The sequence below is a fragment of the Lygodium microphyllum genome, chromosome 17 (genome assembly GCF_053477565.2).
Source record: "Lygodium microphyllum isolate KBCC chromosome 17, Lygodium_microphyllum_v1.1.10, whole genome shotgun sequence".
NCBI lineage: Eukaryota > Viridiplantae > Streptophyta > Polypodiopsida > Schizaeales > Lygodiaceae > Lygodium > Lygodium microphyllum.
Window position 1 is genome coordinate 941,623 of NC_141151.1, and position 20,359 is coordinate 961,981.

Sequence of the window (20,359 nt, forward strand, 5' to 3'; positions counted from 1 at the left end):
GAGGAGGAAGAGACTTGTTGCCGCCGCCGCCGCCACCGCCACCGCCACCGTTGTTGTTCGCGAAGGAGAGGAGGAGCCCTCGTTGCAAAGAGAAGCCACCCACGCTCGCCATATCTCATTGGTGAGTCTCCCTCTCTCTTTCTTTTACTTGTTGAAGGTTTAAATCGTTCTCTTTTGTTTATTTAGGAGAGGAAAAGAAAGAGAAGGAGAGGGAGAGGGAGAGAGAGGGAGAGAAAGAGAGGGAGAGGGAGAGAAAGAGAGTGAGAGTGCATTCTCTCTCTCTCTCTCTCCCTTTTGCTTGTTTAATGTTTAAATTACTTTCTTCTTTGCTTGTTTAGGAGAGGAAACGAGAGAGTAAGAGAGAAAGAGAGGGAGAGGGAGAGGGAAAGGGAAAGAAAGAGAAAGAGAAATAGAGGGAGAGGGAGAGGGAGGGGGAGGAAATAGGAGAGGGAGAGAAAGAAAAAGAGAGGGAGAAGGAGGGAGAGTGCATTCTCTCTCTCCCTCCCTCTCCCTTTTGCTTGTTTAATGTTTGAATCACTTTATTTTTTGCTTGTTTAGGAGAGGAAATGAGAGAGAAAGAGAGTGAGAGGGATAGGAAGGGGAAGGAAATGAGAGAGGGATAGAAAGAGAAAGAGAGGGAGAGTGCATTGTATCTCTCCCTCTCCCTTTTGCTTGGAGGATGTTTAAATCACTTTATTTTTTGCTTGTTTAGGAAATGAGAGAGAAAGAGAGATAGAGAGGGAGAGGGAGAAAAAGAGAGGGAGAGGGAGAGGGAGAGGGAGGGGGAGGGGAAGGAAATGAGAGAGGGAGAGAAAGAGGGAGGGGGAGGGAGAGGGAGCGAGGGAGCGAGGGAGAGGGAGAAAGAGGGAGAAAGAGGGAGGGAGAGGGAGAGGGAGGAGGAGGGAGGAAATGAGAGAGGGAGAGAAAGAGAACGAGAGGGTGAGGGAGAGGGTGAGAAAAAGAGAGGGAGAGGGAGAGGGAGAGGGAAGGGAATGAAATTTAAGATAATATACGTATCGATAATGGTATGCAATGTGCTTTGCATACGGCCACGTACTTCATCAAAATTAACCCAAAATTATTGTTATAGAAGTGGAGATCCCTTAAATTGAGTATAGGATAATTTCTCTCAGGTCTTATGACTATGAGTAGAATTGATTGAAATAAATTTTATTACTATAGTTGTAAAATTTCATAGATGGCGCGCATTAATTTTAAAATGGATTACTTATACTCAAAGCCGAGATATAACAAAAAATTATCTACCGGGACAAACAAATCGTTGAGCATGATACAAGGCCGAGATATAACATCGGAAAATCTCTCGACTACTATATACAATGCAAGGTTTATGGTCAACTTGCAAGTTGACGTACATCTCCAAAAAGCTATCCATTTAAGCCTCGTTTGCTGTAATGTAGATAAGATGGCAAACGAAGAAGGTCCTATTGTTCAAGACCGCGAGTCATATCTTAATCAGCGTGTCCCATGTCCTTGCTCTCAATGCAAGTTGGCAATTAGACGAAAACGCCGATTGTCTATAGAACACGTACGACGATTTGGCGAGTTTCAACCTGAGATTATTGATCAGGCGATTGCAGATTTTCAGCAAACGGTATTTTCAAGTTAGCATTTTTCATGCATTGTACTCTCAAGCTAATTGAAAACCATACACAATAAGATTGGGTCTTGTTGGCAAATTTTGTGTCCAGGGGGGTGATGTCTCGACCCAAGGGGGAGTGCACCCTTTGCGGCCAATTAGAAGAGTTCGTGGACGTGAGATGGATGGATGGCAGGAGCCAATAGACCACTCGCAAGGCCCATCTATATCGTCAATGCCAGAGGAGACAAACAACCTTCCCGACTTGCCTACAATCTTGGAGCCTGAGATGGAGGCAATGATCGATGCATTGATTCCCATGGATGTTGAGACATCTGACCCGCTTAGAGAGGAAGCATCCATACCATTATATGATGGGTGCCGAGTATCTCGGTTGAAGACATTGCTTGCACTCTTAAGTGTGCAAGCGAAATACGGTTGGAGCGATACGAGTGTGACTGAGTTATTCAGGTACCTTGCATACAGACTTCATTGTTTTTTTTAAAAACAGTATTATTGTAAATATGGATGGATTTTTCAAGGTGTTTTATGATGTTTTCAGGTTATTGAAATATCATATATTGCCACCTGCAAACACCATGCCTGAGTCTCGTGATGATGCACGACATGTTTTACGGAAGCTTGGCATGGACTACAATAACATCCATGCATGTATCAACGACTGCATATTGTTTCGAGATGAATACAAGACTATGGAGACATGTCCAAAGTGTGGTGCTCACAGGTATCGACAGGACTTGCAAGGGCAGACCATCCCTCAAAAAGTCCTCAGACACTTTCCGCTCATCCCCCGCATAAACCACATGTTTCGCACGTCTGCCATGGCAAGCTTGACAACGTGGCATGTGCAGAATAGGTCTACGGATGGAGTGCAACGAATATCAGCAGATTCGCGCGCATGGAGCCACATTGACTCTACCTTCCCAGGCTTTGCGCGAGAGCCAAGGAATCTTCGGCTCGGTCTCGCCATGGATGGTGTGAACCCATTCGGTCTGCGCTCGACTTCTTACAGTGTGTGGCCTATAGTGCTTGTCAACTACAACATTCCTCCATGGCTTTCTACGAAGAAAGGACATCTCATCCTTAGCTTGCTCGTCCCGGGCCGCTACAAAGTAAAAAATATGGACGTGTATCTTCGTCCATTAGTCGATGAGCTTAAGATTTTGTGGGAGGAGGGGGTCACGGTGCAAGATATGAGCAGGCGCGATGGTCGGCGGTCAGCCAACATTCGAGCCATTCTCATGTGGACGATGCATGACTTTCCGGGATTGGGAGAGTGCTCAGGTGAGCAGACCTTTGTTCACGCCGGTAATATCTATATTTTATTTCATTCAATCAAGTATTCACTAGGTCGTGGATCGCCTTGCAGGTCTCGTTACCTCAGGTTATCATGCATGTCCATTGTGTGGGCCACAGTTAGACTCCCGAAGGTCACGAACCATGAAGAAGATGGTATATCAAGGACACGCCACTTTCTTGCCGGAGGATCATGAACTCAGGGAAGGTTTTCTTGGACGACCTCCAGCACGTATGAACGCTGCAAGCTGGTACGAGCTGAAAATGGTAAACCCGGAATCACATCCAAATGGAATGCGACGGTTCTCAGTTTTCTACGAGTTGCCATATTGGACCCACTTACAGGTCAACCACTTGTTGGATCCCATGCATATTTTCAAAAATGTGGGCAGCTTGCTATGGGACCACATCACAGGAAAGAGAGACACTATAGGGTCACGAATGGATTTAAAGGAGGTAGGTAAGATGGAGGCGCTTTGGCCGCAGTCGAGTGCTGAAGGGGGAGTGCAACTTCCTCGCGCTCCCTGGGTTTTGTCTACCAAAGAAGAGCGCATTGTGAAGCAAGTAATCAAGTCTATCCGCACTCCGACGGGTATGATGCGTTCTCTCAGGTCCGCATTTTCTAAAGATGACCAAATGTCTGGGCTAAAATCCCATGATTGGCATAAGATATGTCAGGTTTGTGAACAGAATGGATTTTAATTAGCGTGGACATTTTGAAATTTGAAAAGTGACCATTATTCTTAATGCTTTCTCATTTGTGGCAGTTTGTCCTACCGATCGCGATCGCGGGATGCCTAACTCCAGAAATTCGCGGGGCCATTTACAAGCTGTCAACTTTGGTGCAATGGATCTCACAGAAAGAGATTAAGACGTCCTCTATTGAATCCGCAAGGCGGGGAGCAGTTGAGACGGTCTGTCTCTTTGAGAAATACCTGCCCACTAGCATGCTCACGATACAAGTTCACCTTCTTGTGCATCTTGTGGACGAAGTGGAGATTGCCGGACCTGTCCATACGTGATGGATGTTCTTCCTGGAGCGCTTCATGAAAACCCTGAAAGGATTTGTGCGACAACGAGCTCGTCCGGAAGGTAGCATGGCGGAGGGTTGGTTGGTGTCAGAGGCATTATTGCATATCTCACAATGGCTACCAACGGTGGAACCAGACAATGAAATGCTATGGACGCTCAAGGACGATGACAGGCTGACTGGAGATGTGGTGGTTGGAAATGGGGTAGAAAAAAGAATGGATGCCTCAATGGAAGAGAAAGTGAATCGCTTTTGTATGTTGCACCATGCCTCCATGGAGACGTGGCTCGCCAAGTACCAGATTGCAAGGCAAGATCGAGAGGAAGCGCGAGCTGAATTCCGACGCAGTACGCGTCACCGACCGATTCGATATCCCGAAGGCATGGAGGAGATGCTGCGGTTTATGTCAACACGATGGTTGCATGGAGCCTTGATCGCAGCATCCAGCGAAGGGGCAGAGGTCTCAATGGAGGAGTGGGAGTTCTCGAGGGGATGTAGTCCAAAGGTAATGAGGGGTTTAGAATGTGTCGTATCTGAATTTGTTTGCTACATCTAATTTGAGTGTTTCAATGTGCAGTACAAAATATATAGTGCAGCGTGGTCGCGCGGACGGCATTTTCGGGTGGAGCGTATTGACAAAATGCGCTCCACAATGGACTGTGGTGTCATGGCAAGGTTTGAGCAAGAGAGCCGGCGACGAGCAACGGATCCGAACACGGTTGTGGATGAGATGGAGTATTTTGGGAATTTGCAAAGTATTATTACGGTGGATTACCGTAGCTTCTCCATGATAATATTCGATGTGCAGTGGTTCAAAGTGGTACTTGGAGGAGCTGGCGCAACGGTTCGACGAGGTCCATCTGGATTTCTCGAAATAGATTCCGAAAAAAAATGGATGGATTTGCGCGACACCTTTGTGTTGCCGGCACATTGTGAACAGGTAATCTTCTAGTCATTTGCTTGCTAATTGTAATACGACATGCTTTATGTCACAATGGTTTGAAGACGGTTTGTAAGTGTTTGTGAACAGGTAATCTTCTATCCAAATCCCCGACAACCTCGATGGTGGTATGTTATACCTTCAACTCCTAGAGGTGCGAGAGTATACGATCAAAGCGATGTTCCAGGCATAGATGAAGAATATATGCAAATAGAGGGATCGAAATTACAAGGGGTGGAGGCCACCGCAAGCTTGGAGCCCGCATCGGCTAACAATGATGGAAATACAGAAGTCGTAGAATTTTTTGAGAACGAGGCAGACTCGTTCTTTTGTGGTGACATGTCTATCGACCTTCCAGTGTATGCAGAGTTATGTCAGGAGATTAACATGGGACCATAGAATACTTCATTCTTGGAGAATTGTATTACTCAATTCGTTGTTTAGATCTTCCATAAAGGTAGATAAGATATGCATTTTAAGATGGATTTTTCAAAAATGATTTATATTAATGCGCTTTGTATAGTTTCAATTGATTATTCTAACATTATTTTTTATCTCTGCAGGTATCTTTATTTTCAGGATAAGTCGAGGGATGAGCGATGAGGAGTTTCAGGAGATGATGGCACGTATGTCTCCAGATCAGCTCGCGAGATTCAGAGAGATAGCAGATCAGGAGCTGTCTCGTTCTTCGTCAGGGCACTCTGCTAGATCAGCTTCAGTGCGATCAGATGCTTCAGCTTCGAGCAGACGATCTCGACGCTCGCGACTTGGGCCAGAGGGAGGGACTGCGACTGCAGGAGGATCAGGGGGGTGCTGCTGTGGAGACACGGACGCGGTGTCTCCGTCTCGTCGTTCAGCTAGAGCTCGGTCACCTCCAGGATTTGTCACACCTGTGGGGACGTCCACTCCAGTTACTCCGGCTTTTGCGCAGCCGTCGGCAGATGTCACGCCTTTTGGTGGCACTCCTTTTGGTGGCACCCCCTCTGGTGGCACTCCTTTTGGTGGCACCCCCTCTGGTGGCACTCCTTTTGGTGGCACCCCCTCTGGTGGCACCCCTTTCAGTGGCACTCCGGGAGAGGGTACCCCCGTCGGTACACCGGATGTTTAGGGGTCTCCTGGATATGCCCAGGAGCGTGGACGGAGATGGGAGAGGGCCCATACGAGGCACACTCCTAGGGATTATGGATACCTAGTGGATGGCAGGTCAGGAGCTATCATCATGAATGATGAGGGGAGGAGGGTGATAGCTCGCATGAGGGAGTTGTGCCAACAAGTTTTTCGGCACAACGTCCTAGATCATTGGAGGAACATACCGGAGGGGAGCAAGGAGTACATAGTAGCATCCTTGCATGAGGAGTTCCCGGTGCCAGCCGCAGTGGATAGATTCTCTACGGGCTGGATGATGGATTGCATGCGTGCATACATGTCACATAGACGATCCGACGCACGCAAGGCAATCAAGAGTGGGGCTCCAAAGCCCGAGTGGTTAGATGCAGAGGACTGGCGCCGACTGAGGGAGGAGGCTACAAATTCGCCAGGACGTTGGAGTCAGCAGCGGGAGGCGGCGAGGGCACGAATCGAGGCCGGATCGGTACATCATCTTGGGAGTGGCGGCCACAGGACATATTTGGAGGACTTTGTAAGTTTCTCTTTTGTTTTGCTTATTTGTTTTTTTGAGATATTATTTGTACTGACAATCATATTTCTAACAGTTAGCATTTTGTTTTCTTTGCAGCACTCCATTACAAATCGTGATCCGCAAGGCCTTGAGACTCAATATGCAGAGAGGCACGATCTCAGATCATTGATCGACCGATTGTACAGACGCGGCGGCCCAGTAAGTCTCTCATCTTTCATGTCCGTAGTTACCATGAGATATTTGAATGCATTATTGTATGGTGGATTGATATGTTGTTTCTTTTTCTGCAGAATCCGTTTGATGCTCCTTTGCAGAGGGACGAGCTTTCGGGGGACGACGATTTGTAGCTCGCCCTCGGATCCTTAGCGCTCACATACCTTTAGTTTTTAGTCGCCCGATCTATGTAGACATTTTCTATGTATTAGTGATATTGTTTTATGATTGTACCAATCGCATTTTATGCGATATCATGTATTTATTTCATCTATCAGTTTTATGATTTCAGTATAGATTCTTTTTGTTTGCAAACGCTTTGTATGCAGCAGTGCAGAAACTATTTTGTATGGCTCTCATACAGCACACAGTGCTATATGTGGCAGGGCAGCTTGCTGCCCTGCCACAAAAAATTTTTTCCTCTGTTACCGTCGCTATTTGCGTCGCAAATTTACTGCAGGCGTCGCTATTGTCGTCGCTATCAGCGTCGCAAATTCTCTGTAACCGTCGCTATATGCGTCGCTATATACGTCGCAAATGCGACGCATATAGCGACGCATATAGCGACGCAAATAGCGACGATTCCATGGCGTCGTCAATAACGACGCTTTTTGCGACGACGGGGGCAAATTTTGTTGTTTGTATTTTCGTCGCTTTAAACGTCGCTATAAGGTCTATATCTTGTAGTGTTTATGACCGTGATTCTAGATTCTACAATAATTTTTGGACTACTTTGTTTGCTAATTAAGGAACAAAGATTGATGTTTCATCTGTATTTCATATTGAAACAAATGGCCAAACAGAAGCTACAAACAATACAATTTTAGATCTTTTGCATGCATACACAATTTCAAAACCACAAACATGGGATACACATCTACATTTACTTCAGTTTGCATACAATAACACACCACATACAGCTACATAAAAAGCACCATTTGAAATCATTTATGGATATAGATTGCCTACACCAGTTACATCATTGTCAAACAAAGTTCAAGCTGGTGATGATATTACTAACATGCAAACTACTATTTTTCATGAAGTTAAAGATATGATTGTGAAAGCCCAGCAATCATACACAAAACAAGCTAATAAGAAAAGAAAAGCTATGAGTTTCAAAGTTGATGATTATGTTTGGTTACGTATTCAAAAGAGAAGATTACAAAGTGTTGACAAACACCCTGTTGTAAAGTTAGCTCCTAGATTTTATGGACCTTTCAAGATCATTCACAAAATCAATGATGATGCATTTAAACTAGAATTATCCCAACATATGAAAATCCACAATACTTTTCATATAAGTTTGCTACGACCTTTTAGAGGCCAATTACCTGTACACCATGTTTATGAAAACCCTCCTTTGTTAGAAGAAGAAACTAAAATCCTTGAACCTGAAACTATTCTAGTTACTGACTTTATGACCACTAGAACTGGTTGTAGATATTCTAGATATTTGGTTAAGTCTAAAAAACATCCTGTTGAAGAGGACCAATGGATGCACGCTCGAGACCTAAGTGCTTATCCCTCACTGTTGGCTCCACATTGAGCTAATAGCAATTTAAAAATCATCATGTTGAAGAGGACCAATGGATGCACGCTCGAGACCTAAGTGCTTACCCCTCATTGTTGGCTCCACATTGAGCTAATAGCAATTGAGGACAATTGCTATCCCACCCTGGGGGTATGATGCCACGAGGCATATTCCACGGTGGATTTCGTGAGATTTTGCAATGGATTCCGTAAAATTATATTTATTGCTGGGGCTCATATACAAGGTGGATTCCTTGTGCGAAAAGTCGATGGAAACGCCTGTCCTTTTCGAGCGTCTCATTCATTTAATGTGCAAGTGGGTGATTCCATAGCGGGTGATTCCACAAAATACATATTTAAATTAATGGAAGTTTATGAGTTTAGAGTGTACACTCATAATAAATTAAGGTTAGGACTGAGTTCTAACCAATTTATTTATTTTGTAGATGAAGAATGCTAGGTATTCACTTTTGTGGATTTAATTTTATTATTTTCTAACAATTGTGAATGCTTCAGTTGATGTGTAGAGCAAGCAGCGGTGGTGTTGGGAAGCACTGGGCGATAGTGTGTATTCAAGTTATTTAGAAGAAATTATCATTTTTTATGGGTGCGCATCTTAGGCATGGCGCCAATATTTATTTTAATGCGCTTATTTATTAAAATACTTGATATTTTTTTATTATTTTGTATGTGCATGGGTACAAGATTTAAATATTTGTTATTGGACATTGTATTTGGGCACAGCCCGACTCTTTGGATGCCCAACCGCTTTATTCTTTATTTGGAAAAAAGAAAACACAAAAGCTAAAGCATGCTAATTGTAAATTTGGGCTATTTTTGAGCTGGGAGATGAATAATATATAAAATACGTGATTTGTGGAGTGCTCACACAAGGCATGGGGGGAGATTGTACCCAATTAGTCTTTTTGCTTCATTTTATGCAAGTCTTCTCTCTTGTTTTTTTGTGCAAAAGTAGAGTTCTTTTGTTCTTGGGGACCTTTTGGTGCTCGCTATGTATGTATACAGCATACGATTTGCGCACCAAGTTCCAAGTAAGGGTGTTTCAAATGCAACCAAACATGGGTTAGAGCCACAAGTAGACTATGATTGTTCAAACTGTATAATTGTGAAAAATTTTGCGGAGAGACAATAGTCTTAGCCATCACTAGTGCTAAAGCCAAGCAAAAGATAAACTAGGATAACCAAGAAAAATCTAGGAAAGTAGCTTCAAAAGAAATTTTGAAGTTGCAGAAGAAGGAGTCAAAGAAATTTAATTCCATAGATGTGTCATATGAAGTCTAGGGGAGTCAACCAATGTATGTAAAAATATAATAGGATATGCCACTGAGACAGGAACGCAATGTAGTGGTCAACAAAATAGAGTCTGCACTTATATGAACAGTCTCACGGCTCTCATGAGTTATTTGTTGCATTAGCCAAATCCTCATTACAATTAACTTTGGAGAAATTAATCTTTAATTTGATTATAAGTTTCAAGGAAAAGTTCATAGCAAAGATTATGCTGAATCAAGGAAAAGTATGGAAGCACTATGCTATTGATAGTATGCAGATTGCAAGATGCCAAGCTATTATCCCCACACAGATGGAAGTGCTAGATTACAAAGTGCCAACTATTCAAGTGAAATATTGGATAATAAATTTGATGATGTATTATTAGATGGAGGTTCATGACTAAATATTGATGATGTATTAAGCTCGTGAATGAAGTGACTTGGCTATCACCTATTATTGTGGTGCCAAGAAAGAATGGCAAGACACGAGTTTGTGTGGATTATAGAAAATTGAATGGAGCAACAATAATTGATCTATTCCCTCTTCTGTTTACAGATTCTTTATTGGATGATGTAGTAGGTCATGAGATCTACAAATTTTTGGATGATTTCAAATTAGATTTGAATGCATCCGGATGACATGGAGAAAACCACTTTCATAACTGGATGGGGAGCATTTGTAGTATTGTTATGAATTTTGGGTTAAAGAACGGACCACCAAAGTTTTAGGGTGCAGCACACAAAACATTTGATCCATATCTTACTACCTTTAGGAGATTTTTCATAGATGATTTCTATGTGTTTGGTAAGAAAATAGACCACCTCCTAATCTTAGGCTGTGTTTTGAAAGATGCCATCAATTTGGGATCTCTCTTAATCCATTTAAATCAATTTTTGTTGCTAAAAGAGGGGTTCTTTTAGGTCATATTATCTAGGCAATTCAAAAGGTTGTTGTACCTACAATAGTTCAAGAAGTGATGTGTTTAGTGGGGCAAGTGAAATGGTATAGTAGATATCTTCGGTATTTAGCTCATATCTGTGCTCTGCTTTCTTTGCTCAATAATAAGGGAGTTCAATTTGTATGGAGGCATGATCAAGATAGAGCTTTTGGTGTATTAGTGAAGATGCTTATAGTGGGACCAATTTTACAACCTCTACAGTGGGACATTCCATTTCATGTATTCATTGATGCGTCTAACATTGCAATGGGTGCAGTCTTGATGCAAGAAAAATTTGCATGATGGTTTAGACCTATCTACTATGCAAGTAGAAGGCTTACTGTAGGTAACTAAAAAGAATTACACATTAATTGAGAGAGAAGCCCTTGCAATGTTATTTGCATTACAAAAGTTTAGACATTATTTAATGAGGAATCAAGTAAATTTTCATGTGGATCATCAAGCTTTATTGTACCTCCTTAATAAACCACATCCTATAGGAAGATTGGCAAGGTGGATGCTTCTTTTGCAAGAGCTTAACTATAAAATAGTGCATACACTAGGAAAAGATCATGTAGTAGCTTATTTCTTGAGTAGGATTGAATCAACAGACCCTATACAAAAGGGGTAAATGATCAATTACCTGATAGAGAGCTATTTGTGTTCACGTATATCAATTCAATTCTTTCTATGATCAAATGTTGAATTTTCTACTTGATGGAATGATGCTTGCAAAATTGTCAAGAGATCACCATAGAAGGTTGGCATTGCAAAGAAGACACTTTCAAGTTATCATGGGAGTGCTTTATAGAAGGGGCATTGTTGAGAAGATGTGTAACTGTTGAAGAACAACCTACTATACTACATGAGGCACATGCAAGATTGACAAGTAGTCATTTCTCTTGTGAGATTGTTGAGATATTTGGCAATCACACTCAGTTGTATGCCTCTTTGTATGGAGCAATGGGCAAGGTAAACACTAGTAGTCTAAGAAGAGGTCCTAAATCCCATAAGCACAATGGTGCAAAATGCTACCTATGCAACTTCTATAAAGCATTGTACTTGACTATCACTTTCAAAAAATGATGAATACAATGTCATGATGCTTTTCTCTTTAAGTTAGTGTCATATTTGTCATTGTTAGTCTCATACACAAGAGTGTCTTTTTGAGTCCAAGCTTCTTGGAACCTAATTCACTTGTGTAACAGTTATCTACTCTTCAGTCTATGTCAACATGAATCTAGCCTTCATCTTCCATCCACCATAACTTCTACCATGCTCTAGATTTGACATTTTTACATGGTATCATAACTTAGCTAAGCATGACCCAACTCTCCTTTCATGACTCTCAACTCCTCTTCATCTCAGTCCAGCTCAGTTTGAGTGTATGACTCATATTCCTCACTTGAATCTCACAGTCACTATTTGGCAGCCATAGCCAAAACAGTATCTACCTACCTTGAAGCCTCTGGATCTCTTCAACCAGGCCATATCACCTCACGATTTCTTCTATGGACCTCCTTCTCTACTCAAGTTGCTCTTCCTTGGCACATCACAGCTTGACATTGTTGATCATAGAGCTCTGCATTGCTAAAAAACGTGATCACTGTCCTATTTGCGCCTGCGCTTGGTCGTACTGAGTGACGAATCTCCTATTACACATGGAAATGTTGGCCTTGATCATAGGGCAATGAAAGCACATCATCTAAGGCACACTCAGCTCAAATCTTGTCCAAAATGGTTCACTATTTAAGCCACACATAGTGAAAAACTAGGTCCCTGTTCCTAGAAACCCTAAAACTCCATAGCCAAGTTTCATCTAGCTCATATTTTTTTTTTCACCAACTGAACTCAAGCAAGGTTTTGACCTTCAGATCCACCAAGTTACTAAAACTCTCCAAAAATATTTCAGTATCTAACAAGCAAACCTTGGAAAGCTTTTGAAGATTTGAAGCTTTCACTGAAGGACAAGCATCAAGCATAGTGAAATTTTATGCTACCATTGCTTGTGTTTTTCAACACTCTGTAAGTACACTTGGTTACTAATCAACCTCAAACAAGTTAAGCCGTTTTGAAGCTAAGAAGATTGATGAAATTTTGAAGATCTTGAGAACTCAAAGTTTAAGAAAACAACATTAAGTTTTACTAGTATCTCTTGATAGTACATAGTGTATTTTTCACACTACTTTCACTTGTGTTGTTTGACACAAATTATATGCCAAGTATGAAGTATCTTGAGTGGTTACTACTCATGAAAGTAACATTATTCTTGTTTCCCATTTGCACTACATGGAAGACTTGCTTGATCCACTTGCATGAAGATATGGAGCTACCTACATTAAATAACAATCAATGACCTTATTTAAAGACTCTGAACACATTCTTGTTGCCTCAAAGATGATGATATCTTTGCTTGAGGGGGACATGAGGACTAGTGCAAGCAAAGTCAATAAATAAGAAGACCATGAAGAAGAGGACCAAAAGATGAAAGTTGCAAATAAAGTAGAGAAGAAGAAGAACAAGATCGACCATGAGGACCCTAAAGCTTCAAGCAAAGTGAAGGACAAGTACAAGATCAAAAAGAGCAAAGTGGACTACATTAAGAAGGAGAAGAAGATTCATAATGACATATCTAAAAATGTTAAAAACCACAAGGGCTAGTCGATCCTTGACCCAAATTTTTATTAGAACTTTTTTTCTAACATAAGCTTGTAAACTCCTCATTTAACCTTGTACTAAAACCTCTATACACTTTGTGAGGCCCCTATTACAACCTCTGGATGTCCACCATGTATTTGGTACCCACACTTAGCTTTTTCTATGACATCCTCTGGTGTTTACCATGTTTGTGGCATGCCCACACTTTGTAGGTGGTTGATCACTAAAGCCTCTACACACTTTGTACTTCTTTGGTTGTGATTGAGGAGGGGTGTTGAGATATCTAGCAATCACACTCAGTTGTATGCCTCTTTGTATGGAGCAATGGGCAAGGTAACCACTAGTAGTCTAGGAAGAGGTCCTAAACCCCATAAGCATAGTGGTGCAGAATGCTACCTATGCAACTTCTATTAAGCATTGTACTTGACTATCACTTTCAAAAAATGATGAATACAATATCATGATGCTTTCCTCTTTCAGTTAGTGTCATGTTTGTCATCGTTAGTCTCATACACAATATTGTCTTTATGAGTCCAATCTTCCATCTTGGAACCTAATTCACTTGTGTAACAATTATCTAATCTTTAATCTATGTCAATATGAATCTAGCCTTCATCTTCCATCCACCATAGCTCCTGCCATGCTCTAGATCTAAAATTTTTATAAAGATAACATGCAAGAAGATTCTTTAAGCTGGTTTATGGTAGCCAATGGTGCTTAAAGATGCTCATCAATATGGGAAGGAGTGCATTATCTATATTTGATAAGGTCAACCTCTGCCTAGAGATAGGATGCAGGATCATCTGATTTTGCCTCTAGAGCATTTCCAAGAATGGGGTATTGATTTTGTGGGCCCTATCAAACCAGCAACCCATCAAAGTAAAAATCAGTATATTTTGGTATGTACAGGCTACTGCACTCATTGGGTTGAAGCCAAATCCTTGCTGCATAATAAGGCATCAAGTGTAGCACAGTTTCTCTATTCCAATATAATGACTCGGTTTGGTTGCCCTATAGAGTTGGTAAGTGATCGTGGTAAGCATTTTTTGAATGAAGTGATTAAGGAGCTAACTTCTAAACATATGATTTTGCATAAGAAATCCACACCTTACCACCCTCAAGAAAATGGGTAGGCCGAGAGTTCCAACAAGATCTTGCTACAAATTCTTAAGAAGATAGTCACTGATAATCGTAAGGATTGGGATACTAAATTAGATTCAACACTATGGTCTTTTTGTATAGCATATAAGAGGTGTCAAAAGCTTTGACTCCGTTCAAGTTAGTTTATGGCCTCAAAGAAGTGGTCTCAATGGAATTTTTAGTTCCTAGCCTAAGGGTGGTAGTAACTCATAGATTATGTTATGAGGATTCAATGCATGCTAGGTTACAATAGTTGATGCAACTTGAAGAGGATCAAATTATAGCTCATTACCTTTCAACGGTGGTGCAATGAAGAAGACACACATGGCAACCCACATATTAAGAAGAGGATATTTAAAGGAGCAGATCTTATCATGGTATATAATTTGAAGCTCGGCAAGCACCCAAGAAAGTTGAAGTTGTGGTATACAAGTCAATATGAGGTTGTCAAAGATGTGGGCCAAGGAACTGTTGTTTTGGCTACATTGTAGGGTGAGATAATTAAGCCAAAAATAAATGGATTTAGACTAAGGAGATTAGTACAACCAGATTATGATGACTCAACTCAAGAGGCTCACACAAAGTCAACAATTTTAGTTAGTATAGTTCAGTCTTCCGCAGTGTTGCTTGATACATCAGGTAATGGATTTTTTCCTGATACGGCATCCTATGATTTTTTTATTCTTATGCTTGTTTGTAGGTTTGCATGAGCTAATTCTTTACATGGAGTGCCACTCTATTACTTTGAAATAGTGGCTGATGTTATTATATTTCATATTATTTTTGGTTTTTTGAGGAAGCTACTTCAATCTTAACTTTGTTTTGTGAGGTGAATGATATTTTGGAATTATCTGCATTCCTGTTGCAAGCATTATGGAACTTCATGAAGTGGTGGTATTATTCAAAACTAAGGCTGGTTATGGCAACTTTGATTATGGTATATATATGTTTATTTTTTTTAAACAATTTATCATGACATGGGAGAATATGGTCATAGTATTGGTGGAGTATTCTTTGAAAGGAATCTTGACCACTAATCATGAATTTCTAGATTATGGGACATTGAAGCAATTTATTTCAATTGAAGGTATTTTACAATTGAAACCACATGAAGTCATCAAATTTCAATTGGATGAATCCCAATTGAGGTGTTAAAAGACATGTGTCAAAGTCATTGAGAGTACTTTGTGTAATCAATATGTAACACACCTCCTCTTTTTGGGGAGTTTCACTCAGTGTGAAGGTGGAAAAGGATAAAATATGGCAAAAAGGGCACAATGCCTAGTGCATGCATTTGGAGAGGCACACAATCAATAGCACCATAGCTCAATTCAACATCTTCATCTTTCTTCTCATTCTCCATCTCTTGCAACTTGATTGTGAACAGGTCATTCTTGGAGCCAACATGTTGAAGACTTGAAAAAATAAGGTGCAAAAACTACCTGTCAAGAGGGGGTGACGATAGCCAAGACAAGTTCATGAGATGAAGAAGAGGAATGACAAGTCTCCTAAAATTACTCTTTCCAAGGCAAAGGAGACAACATTGAAAGCATCATCCACCCTATCAAATGATGAAGATGGTGAATTGGCAACACCTATGATAGATTGTACTTTTTTTGGGATACATCAGAGCCTAACACTAGAGGCTAGCTTATGCCATTTGGCTTATTATCTTTTGCTGAACTACCCTAGGAATCATGGAGCAATAATGTGCATACAAAGCAACTGCTTGTTATCCCTAGGGCAAGTGGTAAAATTGGGGGAAAGTTGGAGATTATGCCTTTTCTTTTGTCTCAAGTTTTTTCTCTTGATCTTAATGACCATCCTAAACATTGAAGATGCATGGATGAGGTTATGCAAAAGGAGGTTGGGAATGCCATAGGCACAAGGAATCAATATGTTTTAAGGCATGCCAATTCCAAGGAAGGTTGTTCAATCATTAAATGGTTTATTGAAAGGTTTCTTCTCTTTATCAAGACTGATACAATCACCAAAGATATATTGAATCCTTTAGCACGCCAAAAATGTAGCTATCCCTAATTGGCCAGGTACTCTTCATGATAATCTTGTGTAAGAAGTTCATGTACCCACTATTAAAAAGTAATAAAAGAAGAGTCAAATTGGATCGATGTTGGTAGCTTTATATGCTCATTTACAAGTGGTACCTCCAATTGTTCATTCATCTCTTTGGGACTCAAAAAATGGGGATAAGGTTAATGCATTCAAAAGCAAAAGATAGTAGATGGTATTCTTGTCGATCTTCATGACAAGTATTTGACTCATTCTAATGCTTTATTGCATGGTGAAAATAGTGACGACAAAGAATCTATTACTCTACTGAATATGGGTTATTATTTACATGATGTATCTAATATTGATGTGGGCAGTGCTATGCCTTTGGATTTTTTTGAATGGCTACATGATTGTGTTAAGAATTACGTGGTTCATGAAGATGTGGTCATAACATGTATGCAAAAGAAAGTCCATTTGTAAGGTGAAAATGGAGACTATGTCCAAGTAAGGCAATTGTATGCAACATGAAAATAGTATGTCTCATGACAGGAAAGTATTGGCAACACATTATGTTCCTCATAACCTTGAGGAAGCATGTTCATTTGTGTCTAGATTGCATACTTTTCTAGTTGACATGAATGCCTATGGTACAGTCAAACCGGGATGTTGTTCAGTCTTTGCAGGAACAATTGTCATGTATGAAGTCTAAGAGGGATACTATGCTCATTGAGGTGGAAAAAATGAAGGAGTTGCATGCTAGTGATGCGGATGCTTTGAAAATTGAAGATTATGGTGAAATTTTGTCCAAGTGTAAGATATCCTCACTCGCTTTCAAGGAATGGACAGCCACTACATAGGAAAAATTTCAAGATGAGCTTGATTTAGTGGCTCAAGAGAATACCAAACTCAAAGCTAACACAATTCTTCTAGATTGTTAGTTGAAGCCTTTGCTTAAGGTTAAGAAGCAGCTATTGAAGAACATGGAAGTTTATTTGGATGGCCTTGTCTTTATGCAATAGGATTTGGTTGCTATGAGGACTAGTTTGATTAGGGTTATGCATGATCAATGGGTTTCTATTGCTGGGAGGATGTAGTTGTCATTTGTTTCTAAAAATGTGGAAGCATTGATTCATGAATAGGATATGCTCAAGAAGAAACTTGATGGGATGCAAGTTAAGTATGATAAACTTTGGGGCATGATTACTAGGTTGCAAAGTGTTAAGTAGATTGATCATGCTGAAATTTAGTTTTTGGATGTTGATGTTGTCAAGGATGATATCAATTATATATTGCATGATATCAGTAAAAAAGTAAAGATCATGGAGCTTAGAATTGACAGGATTCATGACATGAATGATTTGCCCCTTGTATCTCATGAGCAGCATGCACAAGAGCAGCCTATCATCACTAACTCTCATGATGCTCCTAAGCCTCATAGCTCATGAGACACTCTCTTGTTCCACTGTCAGATTTTGTTTTTCTTTCCATCATACTCACTATGTATGCCTTGATTTTTTCTTGATTGTCTTTTGAGTGGATTATGCAACTATATTAGAGGGCTATAAGTATCCTACTAGAGAGGATCTACTCATCATTTCTCTTTGTGGATTACTTCATGGTGCAAGGCTGTGAGTAAGGCATACTTTTTCTCACTAGATATGCCAATTTTTTTAGATAAGTCATTTGACACCATGGTTCATGCAAGGGTTCGAGTCATGGCTATGCCATCCATCCATTAAGTTATGCTAGGTGTTAGTTGTTGGCTTGATGCATTGTGTTTTTCCCTTAGCATGATTTAGAGCCTTAGTCTTCACTGGTTTCTATATGAAGCAATCTTTAAACATCTCATGAAGTTGTATGCCTCATGAAGTGCAACTTGTATGCAATTTAAAAACGTGACATGGAGAGGAAACTAGAGTCATTCTTGTTTTTGGATTATCTATGATATTCATCAGGACTTGTATATGGTGGATTTCTATTATGATATATCATATCTAACAATTGGTGCCATCATTTGTTATTTTTCTACTCTATTTCCAACATGTTCTTTGTGTTCTATTTCTAATTCTTTGAGTATTAGTGATGAAGTATGTGTTCTCATATTTCCATGTGGTTATATTTGAGTTTCCTATGAGATGCCTGATACAAGATTAGGTACTTTTTGTATGAGGCACTGCCTGTCCTATTATGCGTTCTGTATAGATTAGGGATATAGCAACACTCTATGCCAAGTTCCTTACTCAAATACAACTCTCACTCACTCTCTCTCTCTCTTGACAATGGAGACAAGATGAATAGATGATTATAGTTGAGATGACCTCTCTCCCTCATATAGAACAATGTTAGGGTTAGGATTAACATTAGTCTTGTAATTTGCCAACAAAAGGGGCTACAAGCTACTTTAGGGGCTAGGATCCTATTTTACTAAATTTTAAATAACATATGCATACGATTAAATGGAACTTCACCAATATTGAAAGACACTATAATAAATGGGATGGAACAACTTTCAAGTATAAACTCATTTTCTATAAAAATTGCTTTTCAAAAGTGTATAAAAGTTAGTCAAAATGGCACTCCAGCAATGCTATTTGGAGCTCTTACAAATGTTGAAATTTTTTATCTAATTGTAATTCTCTTAATAAGAATGCATGATATACATATCAAAGCATTTTTCATGAAAATTTTGGCTTGATAAAAACAATTTTGAGTTGCTTTTGATTAGAAACACTAAAAGTTTTCATTTTGTTTACAAAAATGTTCTTAAAGATGTGGATATAGAAATATGCACTTTCTAACTTTTTTTTACTCTTTCTATTTTTTTCAACTACTACCTTTATGTTGGACACAATTTTCTAAAACCATTTCTTTCTAAACTTTCTCAGTCATGGAAGATTGAATTTTTATGGAGATTCCAAATTGCCACAAAAGTGGCTTTTCTACTTGAGACTAGTATTAATCCCCTTCTCTAGCATGGTGTTCCATTTCATTTTAGGTTTTGCACTCTTTTTATGTTTTAGGATTTTCACAACCGTGAACTAGGATTTGTACTTTTTTTTTCTTAAGGTGGCAAGCTTAATGCATGCTGATATTGATGATGGATTAGCTAGTCAGATGGGTACACATGTTTATACTTAGTATCTCAATGATCATTAATTATATCTTCACATGGTCACTTCCTTCTTACTTATTATATTTTCCTAGCATAGTTATAGCACTAGTTGATTAGTATAATCAATTATGCACAGTTTAACTTAGTAGGCCACTTTCCTTTATATTGTATCTCATTTATAGTTTGTGTACGATGTATTATAGAGGAAAAAGGAAGAAAAAATAGTAAGAAAATATTTTCCCTATATCTCTCTTCTTGTATTCTTGAATAAGCTTCTTCTTGCATATATTGTGTATGTTCGACACATTAGCTCAAATATATCCTCCCATCATGTGATTTGTGACACATTATCAAAGCAACACCATTGAGGTGGGCTAGTTTTGAAGGTTGAAGTGAAGGGGAAGGAGCAAGAATAATGTGGCAGATCCTCTTCAGGAGATCATGGTATGGGTCGTGGTGGTGGTAATAACCAGCAAAACAAGTTAAATCAACAATTTGGTGATAGGAATCCATACCACAATCTCTTGAAGAGGATTTGCCACATCCCTTTCTTGAACATCAATAAAATGCTTGGACCTATTCACTACTTCTTTATGACGATTCACCTCACATATTTATCTCTTTAGTAATCATGAGACAGACTAACTCACCAAAATATAGAAATAGCTTTTGTACATGCATAGAAGCAACCCTGGCCTTCTCATTATTAAAACCACCAAAGTAGATGAAACGAAATCATCATCATCATCATCATGCATTGCAACAATAGTTGCTAAGGTATCTACAACACTCCTTGCCTTCAAATATACTGATCTATAGATATATTTTATTTCTTCAAATTGTTCAACTCTTGCCTGCCTAATCTTTCATACCTTTGTATTTGCAAATACAGACTAAGCTTGCTATTGGTGCCTCCACAAGAACTATCCTAGAA